This window comes from Balaenoptera musculus, chromosome 4 (genome assembly GCF_009873245.2).
Source record: "Balaenoptera musculus isolate JJ_BM4_2016_0621 chromosome 4, mBalMus1.pri.v3, whole genome shotgun sequence".
NCBI lineage: Eukaryota > Metazoa > Chordata > Mammalia > Artiodactyla > Balaenopteridae > Balaenoptera > Balaenoptera musculus.
The window spans coordinates 79,805,895-79,832,220 of record NC_045788.1 but is presented as its reverse complement, the minus strand read 5'-3'; the positions used below and the strand labels follow the sequence as shown (position 1 = coordinate 79,832,220).

The window sequence follows — 26,326 nt, the reverse complement described above, 5'->3', positions numbered from 1 at the left end:
CAGGAAATACAGGTGGAAGAAGTGTTTGGGGGGAAATGATTTGGGGTTCAATTTTAGACACTGAGTTTGAACTTCTAAGGGACTAGCAAATGAAAATGCTCAGGATGTAGCCGGAAATACGGGTAAAGAGCAAGATCTAAGAGTCACAGACAAACAAATGCGCCATGAAGTCATGACAATGAACAAAAGGTCATTCAAGGAAAGACAAAAATAAAAGCCAGAACTTCATGGCACACCACATTTCAAGGGCAGGCAGAGGAAGGGGAACTGGGGAAAGAGAACAAGGATGAATGAGTATGGGTAAGGCAAGTACCTGGAGGAGGGAAAAACAAGGTGGGGGGGGGTCGGGGGGAGAGTAACACAGGCACAAAAAACTACAAAATCAATTTGTATGTTAAAGTCAATTTATTATGAAACCTGCATGTCAACCACACTGGATTTGGCAACCAGGATGTCTTTGGTGGTCTTTACAAAAGCAGTCCACAAAGGGTAGTAGATCTGGCCATTTTGCTAAAACATAAAACTGCAGAATGAGAAGCCCATGTTCCTAACCCTAGGTGAACCAGAGTGGACTCGCTGCGCTCCAGTGATCTACAGAAATAAGGTCACTGAACCACATGCACCAGGATTATCAGAGACACTTGTTTAAAACTGCTGAGTCAAGGACCCTACTTCAGACCTTTGAATCAGAACCTAAGGAGTTAAAACTCAAGCTTAGGTATCCTTAATAAGCTCCCCAGGTAATCCCATGCATACTAAAACTTGGGGATCGCTGCACTATACGCTCTTCACGGTCCATTCTCCCTCTGACATTCTGTAGTTCAGTAATTTGTCTCTCTGAAAATAGGATGCTACAACAATGATTACTAGCATCCACCCAGAAGTCAAAAACTACATGATAAAAATACAATAATCAGAAGTACTCAGGGCAAAGATAACACTTCTGCTCTTCATTTACATCAGCTCATTTCAATTATGATTACCATCATTCTAATGAGGGTTGAGGAAGTACAGTAGCCGCGGGGGGGAGAATTATGTTCATGGGTAGACAGGAGACCACGGAGATGAGGGTTGAGGGCCAGGTGAACTATGTAAAACAAGAATGAAAAGAAAAAGCTCTGTTTGGTGGTACTGAGGTGCTATAAAGAAGTCATGCAACCTAAAAGCACTAGATTACTATTATTAGATACATTAAAGATATTCAGTGTGATTGCCTTTCTTTTGATTTGGGGAAAAAACGATATTTCTACTTACTTATATATAGAAATAGAGAGTCAGTGTTTTTATCTATGTATAGAAACAGAGAATCAATTTTTTTTCCTTAGGGAGGCAGCAATTTTAATTAATACTCCCTAATTGGTATTGATTTGAATTGACTAATGACAGTCTTATGATGGGCCTAGCTGCCAAGCGTCCTGGGTCAGGAGCACAATGAGCTCCACTATGTACAGAAACCTTTTGTTTTCAGTGGTCTCCGACTAGGCAACAGTTTTTAGGTCTCAGCACACTGGAGCCAGGAAGATCCTTGGGAGGCCCTCTAGTGCAGCCTGCCACACACTGTTTTCTAAAAATCACTCTAGCACCTCCCCGCCCGCCCACCCCCCCAACTTGAAGCCTAAAGGATGTGCTCGTTTCCCTTGAGTTTTTCCAGCCACTCCCTCTTGACTCATCTGTGGCATTCTGTATATCAGACTACCTTGGGAAAGATGGGTCTTGGGTATCATTACACTCTGGGTTTGCATACCTGCTTTGCAGATTTGTAAGTAAAATAGCAAGTGGAAAAAAAAGTCAGAAAGTTGGATGCGTTATGTCTATGACTGTGTATTAACCACAGTGCTTCAGAAACAATTAACATACAGGTAGATAATGAGTGCAAATCAGAGGATGGGTTAAAGAATGGGCAGAACTAAAGAGAAAAGGAAAGGGGCTCAGGGTTGAGGACTTCCTACCAGTATGCCACAGGCTGAGAAAAGGGTTTGAAATACTAGCTTAATGTAAGTACACACATTACAGCAAATACACAAGTTACCTGCAGGAAGAAGAGCAAGGCAAGAGGAGAAGGTGCAAACCAAAAGAAGAAAAGACATTTTATACTTTTAACTAGCTGTTAGGTTTCGTTTTTTTAAGGCTCTGAGCATATGGCTCTTTCATAGGTAATCCAACCTATTTTAGCTCCAAATAAGATCACTTCTAAACCACCTCACACAAACAGAACATCTATCTTATTTATGAAGGCTTGTAGAAGAGAAGATTATACAAACTCATTCTTGTAGGCAACTTCCATCTCCATATCATGAATCTCCAATGATAAATATAAGGATTTCCAGACTTAGGTGAGTACAAAGGTAGCATTGAGACAGTATGTCAAGGACTACATATTTACCCAAATAAAAGGCAATCAGATTACAGTAATAAGGGCCAGATTTAGATTTAAATGTAAGATAGCCAAGTGAAAAACTTTTTGCCACTTCCTAGTCTCTATATCCAGTTTATTCTTTCATAAACTGAGTATCCCGCAGCTTAACCCACCAGCCCAGTGTTCCTTCCTCTCCCTTTGTCTCATTTCCATTCCCAGGACATCCTTGGAATGCACAGGGTTCTGCCTGCACAGGAGGTGGTAACACAGCACCACGTCTAGAAGAGACAACTGCTCCCATTGCCTTCTGTAATTCTACCTAATAGATAAGCTGGAGAAGGGAAAGGAAAAGGGGAAAAAAGGACACATGTTCCAAAGTTAACTGAGTACTGAAGGAGGGCTCTAACTTAACCACATTGTTATATTCTCAGTGAAGTAACCCAAGTTCTAAAGGTTACTAAACATAAGGGGATGCCAAATAAACTGAGTTTCAAAAATTAATGCCAAAAACATTAAACTCAAAGACAAATATATATATGAAATTTGTCAAGTAAATGTCCACGTATTCCACTCATTAAAGTAAAAGATTAAAAGGTTTATAAAGGCCATTGATCATAGCATGACCTGTGTTAAATCTCTCCTCTAGGCTTTCTTTACATTCTCTATTAAGAGTTAGACATGACTGTATAAGAATCTACTGTTTCGGCAAACTGATGACCCAAAACAAACTATTTCACTTTCCACAGCTGTCAATCATGAACCCAAGAATCATCTTTTAAAAGTTAAATATAAGCATTTCTAAATGAGGCTGCCGGGCTTCCCTGGTGGCACAGTGGTTAAGAATCTGCCAGCCAATGCAGGGGACATGGGTTCGAGCCCTGGTCCGGGAAGACCCCACATGCTGCGGAGCAGCTAAGCCCGTGCACCACGACTACTGAAGCCCGGGCGCCTAGAGCCTGTGCTCCGCAACAAGAGAAGCCACCGCAATGAGAAGCCCGTGCACCGCAACGAAGAGTAGCCCCCGCTCGCCGCAACTAAAGAAAGCCCGCGCACAGCAACGAAGACCCAATGCAGCCAAAAATAAATTAAATAAATAAATTTTTTAAAAATAAAAAATAAATGAAGCTGCCTCCAGCACCTGCCACTCTGCCCCTCAGTCGCTGTGCCACGTGTCCAGCCCTCAGGTCCTCCAACACACCCGGCCATTTCCAACTTCAAGACAACAGCCTCTTCTTTGACCCTTTTGCTCTCTAATTCCTATTTGCTTTTCAGGTGTCAGCTTAGACATCACTTCCTTAAAGCACCCTTCTCAGAAAGGCCCCCTTTCCTATGCATTCTTTCTCATAGTACCAGGTGCTTTTCCTCATCAGCATCTATTGAAACATGTTAAATAAATAAGTGCATGAGCAAGCAAGTAAATAAATATAGTTGTACTGTTTTCTCTTTGTAGAGGATTTTCTATTTATTTTATTTCATTTTTTTATTATTCACTGGCAAGCAGTATCACTGAATGGGGCAAGGATTCTGCCCAAAGTTAGTGCATCTTCTTCCTTTCTCTCACAATAAGGGCACACTCGGGAATAACCTTACTGTGACAGGGTCATTACTAGTAGAAAAGTGTGTGTGTGTGTGTGTGTGCAAGTGCGTGCATGTATATGTATACACACACACGTGATTTGAGAGCTTCTTAATTTAAAAAAAACAACTCAGATAAGATTGCATTAAAAGCAGAGTATTACAAAACTCAGATTGTTCGTAAGGGGTCATCTGAGGACTTAAAAAATATTAGATGCACTATATACTTTTACATGTGAAAAACAATACATGTTTTATAGGTCATCCCTGAAGAGGGGCATACGGCCGACTTCTGCAAAACGGGTTCTGTGTTCTCCTGTGGAACTGGGGGAAACAGATGCATTGCTGGGGAGGGGGAACAGGATAACATGCCTGAAGCCTCTCGAGTTTCAGCTCCTGCCTTCCTTTCCCAGGTCTCCTGCCTGCCCTGGACCTCCAGGGAATTATTATAGCCAGAGAGGTAATATGCAAAAGGAAGATCCAGCCTCTCCAAAACCTAATGGAGGACGACCCCTCTATGAAGAGCCTCCAAATACTGAATAAAAAGGAAAGTACAGAACAGGGCAGGAAACCAGCTGAGTTTCTTTCAAGCAAACAAGTGAAATACAGAACTAAAATCTGTGATAAAATTATTCTTTTGAGGTTGTATAAACAAGGGACCGCCATTAATGTCACATAATTTTTCATAATTAAAAAATGTTAAACAAGACAGAGCATTTGCTTTCTCTATCCCTTCAATAACTCTGAGCAAGTATTAACTAAAGAGGTTAAACCTGTAGGTGCCCATATTCCAAAGGTCTTTTTACCGAAGTATACGACTGCATTAAAACAGAGTACTTATTCAGCTACCTATTTTTAAGTGACACCTGAAAAACGAACACCATCGAGCTTTCTAAAAATAGAGCAAATCAGCTTTGTTTCACTTGTGGGAGCATGCATCCACCCACTGCTTGCTTCGTTTATCTAACTGCTAGAGTGGTAGAGATGTAGAAATACACAGAGGAAACAGATAAAGATAAACTTTGTCTCACATGCACAATATAAACAGCAATGGCTTCTACCCTGCTAATTAATGAGTAATTTTCCATTATCTGCTCTTGCCCATCATGTGCTAATATTTAAGAGAATGCAAGAAAAATATGGGGGTGTATGACCCATATTCCCAAGAAGTGTATCATCTAGTCGGAGAAATAAAGACTAATGGCTGTAGAACAAAAATCAAGGCACAAATAGCACTATGTAACTAAGGGCTAGGCGGTATTGTAATTTTTTAAACCAAGACCACTGTGATTTTGAAATTTAAAAAAAAAAAAAAACTTTTAAAAAGGCAGCGCAATCTGAGCTGAATCTTGAAAATGGACAGGATTTAGACTGGCATAAAAGAGGAGATGCACAGTCCCTGTCTGAATGTAAAGAGGAGAAATACAAGCAAATAAAGAGTGGTTGGGTGGGACGCTGAGTTCTCTGGCAGACATGAGGCTAATGAGGAGACCAGCCTGCCTAAATGAAGAGGTTCAATTTGCAGCACAGTGGGAAACAACGGGGTAGAACTCGACTATGAAGAATCTGGAAATCCAGTTCATGTATTGCAAACAGCGACAGTAGATTCCTCCACACGGAAAGCAGCAACATTAGGAAGGCAGCACTGGAAAGGAACTAGAGTAACAGGTGCACATACTGCAAAGCACCATCTCAAGCAAGCAAGAAATTGGAGTTTATTTCTGTATAACTGAATTTCATTTCTGTTTGGGGGCTACCATTCCACTGAATGGTAAAAACTAAATTTCAGTCAATTCAGGGTAATCTCAATCAATTTCTGGTTTCTTCTTTCTCAAAGGTTATATCTAAATGCCAAAGGATTACAAAACGCTAGATTGGGGGGATCTGGGGACAGGATGGGTGAAGACCATCATTTGCCTTTATCCCTGCAAATACCGGAGGCTCTTCCACCAACAGGTCTACCCAGATCCTTCCCTCATCCTCCTCATCCCTCCCACAAGCCTTCTCCAAGTCTGGCTCTCTCCGGGCCACATTTATACCCCTCTGTGCACACACAGGCACCTCCTGTTGCCACCTAAATTATCCTGGCCATGGGAGTTGGCATAGCTATCTCAGCTCCACCTACCATGCTGGGCATGGGGATCTCTGCGCCACCACATCAAGCTCTACTTTTCTGAGAACAGGAAGAGCAGATTTGGAATCTTCCACATCAATTCCCTTTCTCCCTCGAAACTGACTTCTAAAATTGAAAAGTATACTATGGAATATGCTGTGTTTAATCTTTTCATTAAAAAATAAGTCAGACTGCTCTTTATGAGATTAACCAAGATGGCGGAGTAGAAGGACGTGCTCTCACTCCCTCTTGCGAGAGCACCAGAATCACCACTGGCTGCTGGACAATCATTGACAGGAAGACCCTGGACTTCACCAAGGAGGATACCCCGCGTCCAAGGACAGAGGAGAAGCCACAGTGAGACGGTAGGAGGGGCGCAATCAGAGTAAAATCAAATCCCATAACTGCTGGGTGGGTGACTCACAGACTGGCGAACACTTATACCACAGAATTCCACCCACTGGAGTGAAGGTTCTGAGCCCCACGTCAGGCTTCCCAACCTGGGGGTCCGGCAACGGGAGGAGGAATTCCTAGAGAATCAGACTTTGAAGCCTAGAGGGAATTGATTGCAGGACTTTGACAGGACTGGGGGAAACAGAGACCCCACTCTTGGAGGGCACACACAAAGTAATGTGTGCATCGGGACCCAGGGGAAGGAGCAGTGACCCTGGGGGAGACTGAACCGGACCTACCTGCTGGTGTTGGGGGGTCTCCTGCAGAGGCGAGTGGTGGCTCTGTTTCACCGTGGGGATAAGGACACTGGCAGCAGAGGCTCTGGGAAGTTCTCCTTGGCGTGAGCCCTCCCAGAGTCTGCCATTGACCCCACCAAAGAGCACCGGTAGGCTCCAGTGTTGGGTTGCCTCAGGCAAAACAACCAACAGGGAGGGAACCCAGCCCCACCCATCAACAGTCAAGTGGATTAAGGTTTTACTGAGCTCTGACCGCCACAGCAACAGGGAGGGAACCCAGCCCCACCCATCAACAGTCAAGTGGATTAAGGTTTTACTGAGCTCTGACCGCCACAGCAACAGTCAGCTCTACCCACCACCAGAGCCTCCCATCAAGCCTCTTAGATAGCCTCAACCACCAGAGGGCAGACAACAGAAGCAAGAAAAACTACGATCCTGCAGCCTGTGGACCAAAAACCACAGTTACAGAAAGATAGAGAAGATGAAAAGGCAGAGGGCTATGCACCAGATGAAGGAACAAGAAAAAACCCCAGAAAAACAACTAAATGAAGTGGAGATAGGCAACCTTCCAGAAAAAGAATTCAGAATAATGATAGTGAAGATGATCCAGGACCTCGGAATAAGAATGGAGGCAAAGATTGAGAAGATGCAAGAAATGATTAACAAAGACCTAGAAGAATTAAAGAACAAACAAACAGAGATCACCAATACAATAACTGAAATGAAAACTACACTAGAAGGAATCAATAGCAGAATAACTGAGGCAGAAGAACGGATAAGTGACCTGGAAGACAGAATGGTGGAATTCACTGCTGCAGAACAGACTAAAGAAAAAAGAATGAAAAGAAATGAAGACAGCCTAAGAGACCTCTGGGACAACATTAAATGCAACAACATTCGCATTATAGGGGTCCCAGAAGGGGAAGAGAGAGAGAAAGGACCAGAGAAAATATTTGAAGAGATTATAGTCGAAAACTTCCCTAACATGGGAAAGGAAATAGCCACCCAAGTCCAGGAAGCGCAGAGAGTTCCATACAGAATAAACCCAAGGAGAAACACGCCGAGACACATAGTAATCAAAGTGGCAAAAATTAAAGACAAAGAAAAATTATTGAAAGCAGCAAGGGAAAAACGACAAATAACATACAAGGGAACTCCCATAAGGTTAACAGCTGATTTCTCAGCAGAAACTCTGCAAGCCAGAAGGGAGTGGCATGATATACTTAAAGTGATGAAAGGGAAGAACCTACAACCAAGATTACTCTACCCGGCAAGGATCTCATTTAGATTTGATGGAGAAATCAAAAGCTTTGCAGACAAGCAAAAGCTAAGAGAATTCAGCACCACCAAACCAGCTCTACAACAAGTGCTAAAGGAACTTCTCTAAGTGGGAAACACAAGAGAAGAAAAGGACCTACAAAGACAAACCCAAAACAATTAAGAAAATGGTCATAGGAACATACATATCGGTAATTACCTTAAACGTGAATGGATTAAATGCCCCAACCAAAAGACATAGACTGGCTGAATGGATACAAAAACAAGACCCATATATATGCTGTCTACAAGAGACCCACTTTAGACCTAGGGACACTTACAGACTGAAAGTGAGGGGATGGAAAAAGATATTCCATGCAAATGGAAATCAAAAGAAAGCTGGAGTAGCTATACTCATATCAGATAAAATAGACTTTAAAATAAAGAATGTTACAAGAGACAAGGAAGGACACTACATAATGATCCAGGGATCAATCCAAGAAGAAGATATAACAATTATAAATATATATGCACCCAACATAGGAGCACCTCAATACATAAGGCAACTGCTAACAGCTATAAAAGAGGAAATCGACAGTAACACAATAATAGTGGGGGACTTTAACACCTCACTTACACCAATGGACAGATCATCCAAAATGAAAATAAATAAGGAAACAGAAGCTTTAAATGACACAATAGACCAGATAGATTTAATTGATATATATAGGACATTCCATCCAAAAACAGCAGATTACACGTTCTTCTCAAGTGCGCACGGAACATTCTCCAGGATAGATCACATCTTGGGTCACAAATCAAGCCTCAGTAAATTTAAGAAAATTGAAATCATATCAAGCATCTTTTCTGACCACAACGCTATGAGATTAGAAATGAATTACAGGGAAAAAAACGTAAAAAAGACAAACACATGGAGGCTAAACAATACGTTACTAAATAACCAAGAGATCACTGAAGAAATCAAAGAGGAAATCAAAAAATACCTAGAGACAAATGACAATGAAAACACGACGACCCAAAACCTATGGGATGCAGCAAAAGCGGTTCTAAGAGGGAAGTTTATAGCTATACAAGCCTACCTAAAGAAACAAGAAAAATCTCAAGTAAACAATCTAACCTTACACCTAAAGAAACTAGAGAAAGAAGAACAAACAAAACCCAAAGTTAGCAGAAGGAAAGAAATCATAAAGATCAGAGCAGAAATAAATGAAATAGAAACAAAGAAAACAATAGCAAAGATCAATAAAACTAAAAGTTGGTTCTTTGAGAAGATAAACAAAATTGATAAGCCATTAGCCAGACTCATCAAGAAAAAGAGGGAGAGGACTCAAATCAATAAAATCAGAAATGAAAAAGGAGAAGTTACAACAGACACCGCAGAAATACAAAGCATCCTAACAGACTACTACAAGCAACTTTATGCCAATAAAATGGACAACCTGGAAGAAATGGACAAATTCTTAGAAAGGTATAACCTTCCCAGACTGAATCAGGAAGAAACAGAAAATATGAACAGACCAATCACAAGTAATGAAATTGAAACTGTGATTAAAAATCTTCCAACAAACAAAAGTCCAGGACCAGATGGCTTCACAGGTGAATTCTATCAAACATTTAGAGAAGAGCTAACACCCATCCTTCTCAAACTCTTCCAAAAAATTGCAGAGGAAGGAACACTCCCAAACTCATTCTATGAGGCCACCATCACCCTGATACCAAAACCAGACAAAGACACTACAAAAAAAGAAAATTACAGACCAATATCACTGATGAATATAGATGCAAAAATCCTCAACAAAATACTAGCAAACAGAATCCAGCAACACATTAAAAGGATCATACACCACGATCAAGTGGGATTTATCCCAGGGATGCAAGGATTCTTCAATATACGCAAATCAATCAATGTGATACACCATATTAACAAATTGAAGAATAAAAACCATATGATCATCTCAATAGATGCAGAAAAAGCTTTTGACAAAATTCAACACCCATTTCTGATAAAAACTCTCCAGAAAGTGGGCATAGAAGGAACCTACCTCAACATAATAAAGGCCATATATGACAAACCCACAGCAAACATCATTCTCAATGGTGAAAAACTGAAAGCATTTCCTCTAAGATCAGGAACGAGACAAGGATGTCCACTCTCACCACTATTATTCAACATAGTTCTGGAAGTCCTAGCTACGGCAATCAGAGAAGAAAAAGAAATAAAAGGAATACAAATTGGAAAAGAAGAAGTAAAACTGTCACTGTTTGCGGATGACATGATACTATACATAGAGAATCCTAAAACTTCCACCAGAAATCTGCTAGAGCTGATTAATGAATATGGTAAAGTTGCAGGATACAAAATTAATGCACAGAAATCTCTTGCATTCCTATACACTAATGATGAAAAATCTGAAAGAGAAATTATGGAAACACTCCCATTTACCATTGCAACAAAAAGAATAAAATACCTAGGAATAAACCTACCTAGGGAGACGAAAGACCTGTATGCAGAAAACTATAAGACACTGATGAAAGAAATTAAAGATGATACCAACAGATGGAGAGATATACCATGTTCTTGGATTGGAAGAATCAACATTGTGAAAATGAGTATACTACCCAAAGCAATCTACAGGTTCAATGCAATCCCTATCAAATTACCAATGGCATTTTTTACGGAGCTAGAACAAATCATCTTAAAATTTGTATGGAGACACAAAAGACCCCGAATAGCCAAAGCAGTCTTGAGGGAAAAAAATGGAGCTGGAGGAATCAGACTCCCAGACTTCAGACTATACTACAAAGCTACAGTAATCAAGACAGTATGGTACTGGCACAAAAACAGAAACATAGATCAATGGAACAAGATAGAAAGCCCAGAGATTAACCCACGCACCTATGGTCAACTAATCTATGACAAAGGAGGCAAAGATATACAATGGAGAAAAGACAGTCTCTTCAATAAGTGGTGCTGGGAAAACTGGACAGCTACATGTAAAAGAATGAAATTAGAATACTCCCTAACACCATACACAAAAATAAACTCAAAATGGATTAGAGACCTAAATATAAGACTGGACACTATAAAACTCTTAGAGGAAAACATAGGAAGAACACTCTTTGACATAAATCACAGCAAGATCTTTTTTGATCCACCTCCTAGAGTAATGGAAATAAAAACAAAAATAAACAAATGGGACCTAATGAAACTTCAAAGCTTTTGCACAGCAAAGGAAACCATAAACAAGACGAAAAGACAACCCTCAGAATGGGAGAAAATATTTGCAAATGAATCAACGGACAAAGGATTAATCTCCAAAATATATAAACAGCTCATTCAGCTCAATATCAAAGAAACAAACACCCCAATCCAAAAATGGGCAGAAGACCTAAATAGACATTTCTCCAAAGAAGACATACAGATGGCCACGAAGCACATGAAAAGATGCTCAACATCACTAATTATTAGAGAAATGCAAATCAAAACTACAATGAGGTATCACCTCACTCCTGTTAGAATGGGCATCATCAGAAAATCTACAAACAACAAATGCTGGAGAGGGTGTGGAGAAAAGGGAACCCTCTTGCACTGTTGGTGGGAATGTAAATTGATACAGCCACTATGGAGAACAGTATGGAGGTTCCTTAAAAAACTAAAAATAGAATTACCATATGACCCAGCAATCCCACTACTGGGCATATACCCAGAGAAAACCGTAATTCAAAAAGACACATGCACCCGAATGTTCATTGCAGCACTATTTACAATAGCCAGGTCATGGAAGCAACCTAAATGCCCATCAACAGACGAATGGATAAAGAAGTTGTGGTACATATATACAATGGAATATTACTCAGCCATAAAAAGGAACGAAATTGAGTCATTTGTTGAGACATGGATGGATCTAGAGACTGTCATACAGAGTGAAGTAAGTCAGAAAGAGAAAAACAAATATCGTATATTAATGCATGTATGCGGAACCTAGAAAAATGGTACAGATGAGCCAGTTTGCAGGGCAGAAGTTGAGACACAAATGTAGAGAATGGTCATATGGACACCAAGGGGGGAAAACTGCGGTGAGGTGGGGATGGTGGTGTGCTGGATTGGGCAATTGGGATTGACATGTATACACTGATGTGTATGAAACTGATGCCTAATAAGAACCTGCAGTATAAAAAAACAAACAAAACAACTAATACTAAACTTTCATTGGGTTATTTGTATGGAAATATGTTAATATAAATGTTTCAGACATTACATGAAATTTTTAAAAATCTTATATTTGTATTTGTATGGAAATATGTATGGAAATATGTTAATATAAATGTTTCAGACATTACATGAAATTTCTAAAAATCTTATATTTGTATTTGTATGGAAATATGTATGGAAATATGTTAATATAAATGTTTCAGACATTACATGAAATTTCTAAAAATCTTATATGTTCTGGTATAATGTTATAAGTAATAATCCTAGTTATTACTTTAAAATGTATATCTCAGAAATAACTAATTTTCTTGTCAACTGCATTATTATGAACTTTCATCAAATCTTTAACCGTGGTCATTTTTAAGTCTTTTGTCATTTACAGACAGTTCTGGGTGTACTCTGATGATTTTGCAAATATGTTCCTATAAAAGGGTTTCATCTTCAAGAAATTCATGGAAAAGACTCTGACAAGTACAGGTTTCTGGTAACTGACTGTACTGCTGAACTGAATGAATAAGCATTTTCAGAACTCTAATGAAAAACTGATGAACTCATAAAAGTGCTAACAAAAGATCAAGATGAAAAAAAAATTAATTACATGGGACTGAGTGAACTGATGAGGATGAGTATAATTTTTGTGACTTTCTGTCTGAATTAAAAAAAAAAAAAAAATCCCACAAGGACTCAGAGGCAAAGAATATACAAATCAATTTTCACTGCAAAGTAAAGGAGCTGTTACAGTGGAGGATTACTGGACTGAATGTCAATATTATGACATAGTATGAGTGTGTTTCATGTTTGGTAATTGCAATCATTGTTGCTTTTGTTGTGGTCATCCATGTACAATGCTTGGTGTCAGTCTATTTATGTCTTGTAAAAATAAAATACAGTGTGTGTGTGTGTGAATAAAAAAAAAAAACAACAAAAAAAACAACAAAAAAAAAAAAATAAATCTCTTTATATGTATAACTTTAAAAAAAAAAAAAAAAAAAAAAAAAAAAAAAAATAAGTCAGACTGCCGAACAAAAAGAAGGGTAAGTATAAGAGAAACAATAGGGAGGGGAGGGCCACTGGTTAATACTGCAAACATTATCACATCAAATTAAGTGGGAAATAAAGAGGACCTGAACCAGGGGATCTTTGGAAATGGACAGTAAATAGGTAAGGTGAGAGATATTAAAAGGAAAAATTGATGGGAATGTTTAACAGAAGTAAAGGATACTGAATAAGAGAGAAAATAAAATCATCCCATGGTTTTTCTAGCCTTTGAGATTAGGAAAATAATGGCATTATCAAAACAGACACCAGTTTAGAGTGAAAAGGTTCTGAATTTGGTTTTGAATTACATTCACATAGGTTTTTCTGGTTCAAGATGATGACTTAAAATGCCAGCAAAAATAGGATTCGAGACTTATTCTAGAAATTAGTACTACTGAGTTGTTTCTCAGTAATACATTCATTACTATGGTTTTCAAATACTATCAGACTTCAAATAGATACACAGTTTTATGAAAGAGACAGCACAACTGATCTTTTAAAAAAGTTTTTAAAACCTTCAAACCCTAAAATCTGCCTTTCGATTCACACTTCTCTATTAAACAGTCTCTTCGTTTATAGGAATAGGTACATAGGTTACTTATTCTTTGGGAAAAAAAAATATTTAGCTGAAAAAGAAACCAAGAATAATGCTGTGCTACCTTCACACACACAGAGCGGGGCAGCTAAAACAGAACAGGCAACAATAGGCGGACAAAAACGAGCCTGGCCCAGCTCTCCACACCCCACCAAAGCCGGGAGGTGAATCCTGGTGAGCCCTGGAACTGACAGATGATCCTACTGCTACCTCACTAACTAAATCTCTGACCAGAGAACAACCTGAAGAAATATACAGCTAGAGTCAATTATAGTGTTTGAGAGTAAAAAGCACTGAATGACTGAAGCACACAACGGGCATGCATGGCATGGACAGAGACGGGGCAGAGAGCAGAGAATGACTTTCAAGTTATAAATCAGTAGGTCAGCTCCAGTCAGATTAGCGAACTTTAGGGAGTGAAAATTTGGTAACAGAAAATAAGTACCTAAAGGAAAACATTTTATGCATGCGCATGAAAAACAGAACATCAAAAATTAAGGATTATGCCAGGACATGTGGTTTGACCTTGATTCTGAGATACAGTTCCTCAGTTCAGTAACACTGATTATCCTAAAGAGAAGTGACAAGAAGAAAAAGGGAGAATAAAAGACTGAAAGTATAGTAGGTAGATAAAGGAAATGCATCCTTTCTCCACTCACCTTTTTAAGCCCTTCCTTGCACCTTAATATTTTAGCCTGTAAATTAAGAATGAAGAATGGCATATTCAAGATAACATATTCCTAAACTCATATTTAAATCTATTCAATAAAAAGGTATTTAATCAAAAATACCTAAAACTCCAATTATTATTGCTGTACATTGAAGACAAATATTAGAACAAGACGCATTTCTATCTTTAAAGAGCAACTCCCAAGTCCATGAGAACAGAAAGGGGGCATTCAGTGTCTTCTTTGCTTTGGAGCTTCTTCTCACTAAATTTTGATCTACAGACTTGAGATCTGGGGGTTTATCCCTGTCCTTCTCTCCAGTCCCAAATGGACAGGACTAAACAACCAATTATTCCTGTAGGGTCCAGAAACCAGCATCTGAATGCCCGACTCCTCATGGTCCTAAAAACCCATGAAAAGGTACAATCTCTTCAAATTACATATTTTTTTTAAATATAAGGTTTTGGGAATTCCCTGGAGTCCAGTGGTTAGGACTCGACGCTTTCACTGCCGGGGCCCGGGGTTCAATCCCTGGTCGGGGAACTAAGATCCAGCAAGCTGCACAGCACGGCCAAAAAAAAAAAAAAGGTTTAAATTTATCCAAATTGAAAATATTAAGCTATTTAGTCTCATTCACATATTTTCAAGTCACCTCCTTACTATTCTCTACTTTTTCTGTCTCCCAATGCACTTACCACCTCCTAACGTAGTATACATTATCCTTATTTTTCTTACTCTTTATTGTCTATTTCTCCTTGCTGTAAAATGGAGGCTCTGTGAGGGCAAGGATCTTCATGTTTTTCATATCAGAGAATACTTGCTCAATAAATAGCTGTTGAATGGATGCATGTGCATAGTCTGTGCAATTCCTGACACCCTATAAATTTGCCATTTTGAAGCAACAAAATCCATGTGCCTGAAACATAAAGTATGGTTACAGTGCTGGACAGCTGTATCCTGGACACTCTGGGCAGACTCCATGACTGAATCTGTAAAAGCTAGAGCTTAATGCTTTGGAGATATAATTCAAGGATAAATGGAACAGTTTCAGATATGAAGACCAGGATCTCACTGGCATAACTAAAATAAAGAGTTAAGTAGCCCTGGAGAACTAAAATATGGACACCTTTCATGAAGAATTAATACCTTCTTAAAGTAGAGTTGGGATAAGGCATAGATCACACTGTAAATGAATAAGGAGTTGGAGTCAGTTACCTTCAAGTGATGCTAGGACCCAGAAAAAGACGCAAGACACTGAGAAAGACATCACAGCCATGCTCTCCCTGGCTGTTTCCACTGGCAATGTGGATACCAATCCCCTCCACTTTTAATATCTCCTTTTCTTTCTGCTCTTAGCGCTCACTCCCAGTCTCTCCCTCCCAGTGTTTTGCCCCTCTGCTGCTCTCTCACCCGGGCATATGCTCCGCCCAGCAGGAGCAGAACTTGTCTATGCACAGAGACCAGCAGGCCTCTCCTGCCCACCACCATGTGCCAAGCTCAGCAGTGGCCTGGCACACATAAATAAGTTCTGATCTGAATAGAGTGGAGCACGGACAGCCCCTAGAATTAAGTGTTCCATGCACACAGCCCTGGGCACGCACCCAGAAGCTAAACACACTCAGTGCATCCAGGATAAATCCCCTTAAAACTGGAGAAAATGGTTGTCTCTGTCAAACATTCAGTGACACCAGGGCTCTGACAGAAGATTAAACGAAGAAATGCAGTAAAGACCCAACTCATTTCTTTAAGCTGGTTTGCCTGCCTGAGTTCCCAGAGACTCGGTGCCACAACCACCTGAAATTAAGAACAAGATGGGCCATCTTGATCTCTAAAGTTCTTCCACATCTAAAGGGCTATGGTTCAATCACCACCAACTTTTCAGCATCTATCATATTATAAACATCTATTCTGAGCACTGTAAGGACTATTCAATAAAAACATAAGCGACAATAGTGGTAGAAAATAATTAGGATAGTTAAGTACTGAGGTAGACCTTGTAGGATTTAGGACGTAGAGAAATAAAGAGGTTTTCAGAAAGGAGCAATAGCATGTGCAGAGATGCAGCAGTGGACATGAACATGAAACATTCTTAAGACAGGGAAGACACTAGACTAGCTGGAAATAGTAGGGTTCGTGCAGAAGAGCTATGGTTGATAACGTGGGTCAGTAGCCTTTCAGGGGACCTTGAATGCCAGGGTAAGAAGTGTGGCATTGCGGGCAATGCGGAAAACACGTGAATTAAAAGAGAGACGAAAATGAAGTGATGTTTCATAAAAATGCATTTGGTGGCCTCAGGTAGGTTGAATTGGAGTAGACAATGACTTGATAAAGATCAGTTGGAAAATAATGCAACAGTTCAGTAATTGGTAATGAGGATCACCACTACTGTACTGGCAACTGAAATGAAGATGAAAGGGCAGAGAGGGAGACAGAGCAGGAAGGAAGAACTGTCAGCCCTCGCGAGAAGCCCCTTCCGGGATGTGGAATGGCACACTAATCCTAGCTGGGTGTGTGGAGTGGCACTGCGGTCCTATCCGAGGGATCCCACAATAGTTTAGCACATCTTTGTTACAGTACCTAACCCCCTTGCCCTTCTTTAGTACACAAACCAAATTCAGGTGACTGGCTCCCCAAAAGAGAGTTCTGTACATCTCTAATCAACGCTGTCTCCTTTCAATTCTCCTTCTCCTTTTCTCCATTCCTGCCTTCCAAGCAGCTCAGTGTCAAAATTTTGGAGAGGGGTTTCCACCACGATCACCACTCCACAGAGCCCTCCTCCTCTCTTTCTTCTACAACCTTTCTTCTCTATTACCTTTTGAGTTCATCTCATTAAAAACATGTTTGGCAAGATACCTAGTCACCATGGTGATAGGAAAGCAACATTACAGAGAAGAGAAAAAAACTGCCCTTCTTCTTTTAGTAGCTTAAACATTTCTCGGTTTCCATCAGTTTACCTAAAAGATTAGGCCGTTAATCTCCAGTCTCTCAAAATAAGCCTGCAAACAGCTCAACCCTCTTTCCAAGACCAATATATAGTGCAAGCCTCATCCTAATTGCTCTAATTACATGAAGAACATAATGAGATACAGCAGCAGATGGCTACAGATTAAATTTGACGGAGAAGAAGTTCTCCTCTCTCATCCTTTTACTGAAGAAACTTTGCCTTGAAAAAGAAAAATTAAACAAAAAAAATCAAAAAATCATTTTGTTCACAGAGCCAAATATATATTTTTAAGTGCCATTCCACTTTTCTATTTTCTTCAGTAGTACCTTTCCTTAAAAAAATAATTCACTCATTTCATGTAGGTTTCTGTTACTACACATAATAGATAAGTTTGTACCCCCGATGAACAAAAGATGTGCTCACAGAAAGTCTGTCCGAAGTTTAAATAATAAATCGTATACTTCCACAAACCTGTTCTAAAATCTCAAAGATGTGCTCTATCAAATATAAAATTGGGGGAGTGGGGTTATTTGAACCTAACAACAGAAAGTCTCTATCTAAACCACTGTTAGCCCAGCTTTTCACAAGAGATGGAGTGTCAAACTTCCAACCACCATGTTAATACTCTTTAAACTCAATGTCCAAAAGTGAAGTCACCATCTTCTCCTTAAAAATAAGTTTGCTTTCCCAATTTTTTTTCTAGCTAATGGTAACAACCGGCTCTAACCTTGGAGCTATCTTTTCAAACTCCTTTCATGCTGTTGTCAATACTGTCAAATGGTTATCTGATAAACTCATTCACTAATAAAATTATCAATTACCACTCCAGAACACAACTGTTTGAAGTTTAACAAGATACAAGAAGCTTTAAAACAAGTAGATTTCTATTATAGGATATGGGGCAAGAAAAAGAAGGGCAAAGAATTCTATCACCCAGTCATAAACTTACATGAAACCTCTTTCAAAAAGAAAAATTAATGTCCCTGTCTCAACCCTGTCTGTTTCCTTTAAAAAAATCCCCTCCTCTCTCCTTAATATCTTCATTGAAAAGGCCTCTGCTAAAATTGACTCAACAGTTTCTTTCATTTGGTATTCAACTAGTCAACAATCATAACAGCCATATTACATTAATCCTCATAGGCTACATTGTGCCTCAGTAACAAATTAACTCTGAAATCTCAGCAGCTTTAAACAAAGTTTATTTCTTGCTCACACAATGTCCTCTAGGGATCCAGAAGCTCTCTACTAAATGGTGACTCAGGGACTCAGTCCAGTATGACCTTGTGAAACCATCATATGAGGGTCTCTACAATCCACATGAGGGTCTCTACAATCCACGTGGCAAAGTGCTTTGGCTCATAAATGACACCTGTCACCTCCACTTATAATCTACTGTTTAGAATGAATACATGGACCCAACCTAACCCACAAGGAAGGAAAGAAAAAGCAGCCATGACCTGGCTCTAAAGAGGAAAATAAAACAGGACTAGGTGATCATGTAGCATTGTCTCCATCACCATGAGGCACTTACTCTCTGCCTAATGAACTACCATGCATCTGGAAGTCTTTATATGTGTTAACGTCTTTAATATCCACAACCACCTCGAGATAGGTATTATTATTATTATCCCATTTTACAAACAAGGAAATTGAGGTCCAAAGAAGTTAAGTAACTTACCTAAGCTAGTAAGAGGCCTAGCTGGGATTCAAATCCAAGCAATGGGCTCCAGAATACACTATGTCACACTGCTTCTCAAATATGCAAGACACAGTGCTAGGCACTGTTGAGGATATTGGTCTTCAAATATTTATAAGCCTATCATATGAAAGAAGTATTTAGACATATTCTATTAAGTCTTAAGAGGACAAAATAAGAGGTAGTACTGAGACAAAAAATTAAGTGAGAGAGTTATTTCTGAGTGCCTATTATAAGCCAGACATCATTCTAGACACTGTATGTACCTCTCATCTAAGCATCAAAACACTCCCACAAAGTGGGTATTATTATTCCAGTTACACAAATGAAAAAAAAAAAAAACAGACTCAGAGAGATTAAGTAACTTGACTAGGATATTACGCAGAGCCAAGATTTAAACCCAAATTAATCTGGCTTCCAAGCCTGTGCAATTTTCCACTACGTCTCACTGCTTTTCAATATAGAAATAACACATACAAATCTCAGCCTACAAATCAGATGGGCAAGAAATGTAACTTCATCCTCTTCATTTTTTCAATAACTAAACTTAATTTTGATTGTGAGCCCGCATTGAGCTGAGAGGCAGAAACTTAATCTTTGCAGTTTTGCTGTGAGGTCTTACGGAGAAGTTCACTCTCCTCTAGAATTCATCAAACCTTCCTAGAGGTTCTCTCAAGCACAAGGCCAATATCTGGGCTCTCTCAACTCCCTATCTGACTCTCCCTCAACTTGTCTACAAAATCTTTTTTCCTGACTTTTCCAAATTTAGTTTTATAGTCAGACCAAGGCTTTGTAATTTCTGAAATTCAAAAATCAGACACTTGCCTCTTCTCTGCATTCTGCTGAGGTGTCTCTTCCTTCCCCTGCTAACCAGAAAAAGTAAAACTGTCAGAGGGCAGCAGAAAATACCAGGAACAAAAAGTACATTGTTTAACATATCACAGTATCACGTGTTTATATTATAAGGAAAGCCTTTTGACAACTGAAGCTGCTGAAAATGAAACAAGTCATACGAGACAGCGAACTTCCCAGTATAAGAAGTATTTAAGGCAAGTGTGGTTGGTCATGTAGCTAGACCAATACAGAGGTTTAACAGGTATATTTGGAGGGTGAGAGTGGGAGAAGTGGCGGTGATTGAACCTAGAATGTCATCTCAATGGATAGTAGGAGAGAGAGAAAGAAAAATTAAAAACAGGCAAAGCTATAATTTTAAGGATGCCAGAAGAGCATGGCTGATTTTCTATGCATATTCAAGTGGAAGAAGATAGAAAAGGACAGGTTACCATAAACCTCAATACTGACAAGAGGAAAATTAAGGAAAATACGTAGAGACCACAAAGGAATAGAATGAGAACACCCAAGAATATGATTTCCTAAGGTCCGCTGAAATGAGAAAAAAAGAAGAGAGAATGGTAGGAGGAAAGGTGAGGATGTGGAAGATTATCCAAAAAATTCTGACCTGTAAGAACTCTGTCACTGAACGCTGCCACTCAGTGACACCTTGATGCTGATCTAAAACTGCAGAGCCCCCAGGAGACAGAAGCCAGGGTGTGCCGAGTGAGAAGACAAAAAGCCACCGTAGCCGAGACCTTACACTCATCCCTTTCACAGCCTAGGGAATACATCCTGATTGCTCTAATAATTTTCTCTCAACTTTTGTCTAAGAGCTAATGATAAAATAATAATAATAATAAATTACTAAGAAGCACTCCCAGAGGCATCAGAAGTTATGCTAAGCCACATTAAAATGAAGCTTAGAGTTATGGAAAGTATCATATTAAAATTTAAGACCCTTCAAAATTCAACTTTATTTAATTTCAAAGCAGTATTTCAAACCAAAAGGCCCTATGGGGGTTGAGAGAGAAAAGGGAAATAGTAATATCCTATCTCTACCAAGGAGAACACTGAAGTAGGAGGGGAGGGGGATCTATTGTACGTTTTTAATGACAGCTTCATTTGTGATATATTATAAATGTCTGTCCCTCTGTCACAGTGCAAGGACAAAATGACCATTTTACTCATTGTTTCCTATGTCGTTATAATCGATCAAGGTGAAAAGCTACATTTCTGGCTCTGACTTCCCTTAAGCCCTAGACCCATATATCAAATTGCTTCCTGGTTTTCCCTTCCCTTGGATCACATTCCACAAGCAGCACCCATTCAATTTATCCAAAACTGAACTTATCATCTTTTTCCAAAACCTGACCTTCCTCCTTTATTATTCTCCATTCCTATGCAGCCAAGACAAGAACCTAGGAGATTCCCCCAGATGCTTTTTCATTCTTTAAGATGAAGGAGTCACAGATGCTTACCTCCTCAGTTACTCTCAGTTGGTGTCCTCCTCTTCATCCCTTCTGCCATCTGCTCTTTCAGTTCCGACCCTCATCATCTGTCCTCTGAACCCCTGCACCAGCCTCTTAGCATATGTCCCCCCTTCTCCTCACCTTGTCTCCCACCAACAGATTCTACGCCCTCGCACCGGAGGGATGCTTCTAAAATGCAAATTTGATCATGCCACACCTCAGACGAGAGCCTTGCGATGACAAGCCCGTTCTCCACAAGAGATAAACCAAGTTTCTCAGCATGACAGAAAGGCCTTCCATGCGCCAGCCATCAGCAGCTCCACCGTCCAGCACTGGCCGCGTCACACGTCGCTACAATGAAGCCAGCCTGAACGACTTGCGCTGCACGTCCCATGCTACGTTACACTTTTTGGCCTTTCACGTGTAGTTCCCTCAGCCTGGAACCTCCTTCCTCTCTTCAACAAGCCACAGTTCAAAACCCCATTCCTCCAGGAACCCTCCCCTGACTTTCTGCCATCCCTTCTGCTCCTCTCGCCTCAGGAGCGAGTGCCCTGTCTCCGCACTTGAAGAGCACACCAGCCGCACCGCCACAGCACCCATCACACCCTCTGCAAACGCTGCTTGCTTCTCTGTATTACCCGTGAGACTGCCAACAGCTCAGGGAAGCTGTCTTCTCCTCCACTCACAGTGCCTGGTGCCCAAGAAACATTCACTAAACTTTTTTCATTAAGTGCCTCGATTTCTACTTGATGCCATTTGTAACATTTTCGCTACAGGTACAAATGAGGGATTTATAATAAGAAATATTGTGTATGCTCAATGTAACAGGAAAATGGCAAGGATCCTTTATCATCCTTCCGCAGGTCAGCCGGGTACCACACCAAGTACACACCTTCACATGATGCTTAATGTTTAAAATAGTAGTGGCAGTATCTTGTTTTTACTAGGAAGGAAACTATAGCTCAGAGAGGATAATAAATTCTCCCACGGCTAAACAACTGGAAAGCAGATGGGTCAACATTAAAATACAGGTTTTACATGAATCCGTTAGTGCCCCTCACATAAGAGAGAGAACACAGAAATTAAATGGAAAGAAAAGGCCACACAAAGAAGAAGAAAAGAAAATTTTCTAAGTTCTCCAGACTCACAGTCTCTTTTCTCCATATTTCTCAGCAGAATAGGTGACTCAGGGTAATGGGATCATCCTAAGACATGGCTGTTACTTAGAACACCATGTTAAGGAAAGTTAAGGCTAGTGGTGCAATAAACTTAAGCACTACTTAGTTTCATTCCACTAGATATCCATCTACTAAACTTCTAACCTTGTGAACCATTTCACAAACACGTAGACTAGGAAAACGTGTGTCGGGGCTCAGTTTTAATCCATCACCACCATTGCAATACAACTCCAAGTACTAACCTTCCTCATGGCGTCTGAACACTTTGGTGTATTAAAGATCTTACAAAGAGGCTCAGGGCTCAGCTCTACAAATGGAATGCGCAATGGAATACCTACCTAGAGAAGCTAAGCATGAGGGTTAGTGCATGAGCTCACCGCACAGGATGAGGAGGACTCTCCTCCAGGACATGGGTGAGGACAAGCTACAGCTCACACCACAGCCCCGCACACCCTGGGCTGGGGATATTCAGGGGCACGCTGTGGGGACTGGGGACTGTGGGCTCAGTGTACGGGTCACAGCTGCAAGTCTTGCCTGGTGACGGTATAAAAACACACTTGGTCTACTCGGTGGAGGTAATCCAGCCCCAATAAAGATTGCACCGGCTGCTCAACGATGTTTGGAGTTCACCACCCAGAGAACTCAAAGAGCTACAATTCAGGGACACCAGGCGCGGAGCCCAACAACAGCAGCCTTGAAAAAGACAAGGAAGAAAAAATGTAGCAGCAACTCCCTGGGCATGTGACTTGAGACTCTTGGCAGGCTGCCCCACAGGGCTGGACAGTCTGTGGGCAGAGAACTCACATCTTTCTCTCAGCTGCCAGAGGCCAAGAAGGCCCAGACAGAGGACTACCAGCTCAGATCCTCCATCAAGCTAATAATCAATGAGCCCCTCCAGAGGAGAACAGTGAATGAATAACCACAACTCTCACCTGCTTTACACAGTCGCGGGACTGATCAGCATCACTCCAACCGGGCTTCATGACGTCCACAACCTGAAACAGTTCTGTAATATATTAATTGGATATCAAATATGCAACTGATGCAAGGCTTGTTCCCCGGTAGGCATAGTGCTAAACAAAGCTCTGTAGCAAAAACAAAGGACAGAGTTCAGCTTAACAAGTCAACCAACATTAATAGGGCGTGAATTGAGACACTGGGTCAAGAACAGGTAACACAAGTATGAATAAGATGACTTTGAGGAAACTACAGCGCACTGGGGGGAAAGAAAAAAAGCAAAGAGAATGTCAATATAACATGGTAACTACTGGCACAGTATGTACATGACAGTATATGAAGATCACCAGCCAGAGTTAACTGACCAAAATCAAAGCAGGCAAACGTCGACTCCCACAAGGACCAAAGGGAAGAGTTAAAAAACAACCCTATAAATAATCTAGTCTGGATTTTCAAATGAGGACACAAGTTATAAGGGGAGTATGACTTGCCCAGAGTCATGCAGTCAACTAGAAGTGAAGCCTGGGCTGGAACTCAGGTTTCTACTGCTTTCCACCATAACAGAACACTGTTCCAAAATCACAGATATGGGACAAGTTCTAAGCTTCTGAAGCTGGGTAACTACAACTTTCAAAAATGCAGATTCTAAACTGACTAATGAACTGTGAATGGGGATGGAAGGAGGGATGTGAGGGCTGGATGTCCCCAAGGGTGGGAGACCTGGCATCTGCATGTAGTGTGTCAGTAAAACCAGAAAAATTAAAAGCATTTCATTTGTAACTGACAGCAAACATTCTCCTCAAAACAAGTATTTGCTAAAAAGTTGCTTCAGCGGTGTTACTAGTTCTCTGCTCCTCCCCTACAGCAGAGAGCTATTTTATCACTTGTGCGAAGAATGTGGACATGTGTTGCATGCAAGATTTCTCAGAGACTACTGAAATTAGGCAGAGTACAACATAACTGCATCTACTTCAGACTGAGTTTGCAAGCCCCTTCCCCAACAGAACTTCACTATGGCATCACGAAGTTCAAAGCAATACCCATATGAACTAACACAAAGCTCTACCCATGTGACTTTGCAAACTGAAATGCAAGCCAGTTGTGATTATATGGTAATGAGACCACTGCTACACTTAAATCTTTCAATGAACATTCACTGATTAACTCTGTCACGTACTATATTAAGACCTGGTTTTGGGGGGGAGGGGATGACCGGGGTGTCGGTGGGGGGGGAGGTTAGGGGACAAAGGATGAGAAGCCAGACAAAGGAAAACACAAGATAAAAAAGACACAACCCCAGTCTAGTCAGGAAAGCAAATATGCATGCAAATAACTGTAAAAACTGTTTGATAAATGTTATAAAACAGTGCTACTCAAGATGTGACCTGTGGACAAATGACGACCTGTGAATTGTTTGCTGTTGGTCCATAAAAACATAGTTAAGTTCAAAACTGAGCATAAACATTTAGAAACCTAGTAATTTTAGGTCTCTTGAATCTAATAATTTTAAAATGAGGTTTCTATTTTCTATGTCTTCTTTACACCTCATTTTTCTATTTCATTTTTATTACATTTTACAAAAGTATTGGTATACAAAGCAATAAAGTGATATATCAGAAGTACTATATAATACAATACTGTATGAGCACAGACGAAGACAAATGGCGTGTTCAGAGAGGCTCCAGAGAGGAGATAACCTTTGAGCTGCAAAGGATACATCAGACATAGTGAGACGTGGAAGGCATCCCAGGCAGAGGAAGAGCATCTGCAAAAGCCTGGGGGTCATAAAGTAGATGGTATGTTTACAGCACAGACTTTGAGGCAAAGTAATAAACAGTAAAAGTGCGGAGTTAAGCTACAAAGATTCAAAGAAACTTGTATGACTTTATAGTTTAGGCTTTGGGCTCTACCCAAAACGCAAGAGGGAATCACTGACCATTTTTATAACCAGGAGAAGGATGTGTTTATATTTTCATTAAAGTTATTCTTTCAGAAGTACAGTAGGTAGATTTGAAGGGAGAGAGAACAGGGAAAGATAGAGACCAGTTATGAACATACTGGAAAATAATCTAGGTGGAAATTGAAGAAATCTGCATATGTCAAGGAAAATAGGCAAGAGAGAATAACTTAGAGAAATGTTTCATTTTTTTATTTATTTTTTTTAAGAAGAGACAATATGGAGTTTTTATTCAGCATAATCCACCTAGAATATGTTGACCTGTTGCAATCAGAACAAACTATTTTCAAGAAAAAAAAACCACTTGTCTTATATCACAGATCCTACTCAAATGAATAAATAATTATCAACTATTACACATAAATTTAGATCAGAATTAAAACAGAGAAATCAAGGAATTTAGAGCCACATCCTATTTCTCTGTGGGAAGAGTTGTTTTTAAGCCAAGCCTTCATCTGTTTGTGGGCTACCTAGAGAGATAATGTGGACAACCTAAAACTTATGAAAATTACATAACCTTGAGGTTCATAATTGTCATCCTGGAGCACACCTGTATCATTAGAGAAATTTTTTAAAGGTATAATATGCATAATATTCCTTACTTATTAATATGGGTCAGAATCTGTAATCAGACAGTTGTTCACTTAGTAAGTGATTATACAAGGGAGAGATCAGTAAGAAGAATGAGGAGTGAGTGCGTTACTGAGAGACAGGAGAGATACTGGGATAAAATGGGAAATTCTGGAATGAAAATGTGAAAGTTCAG

At 40.0% G+C, this 26,326-nt stretch overlaps 1 protein-coding gene across 4 annotated transcripts in view; it reads right to left on the bottom strand.

The window, feature by feature from the left end:
- IGSF11 (immunoglobulin superfamily member 11) overlaps positions 1–26,326 on the bottom strand; it is a 148,011-nt gene that overhangs the window by 80,538 nt on the left and 41,147 nt on the right. The window contains exon 2 of one of the 4 annotated variants that reach the window (XM_036851536.1): positions 23,579–23,641. The exons of the other annotated variants lie outside the window; for them this stretch is intronic. The gene's annotated coding sequence lies outside the window, so the exon portion shown is untranslated. The remainder of the gene's footprint in view (positions 1–23,578; positions 23,642–26,326) is intronic. 4 annotated transcript variants of the gene reach the window in all.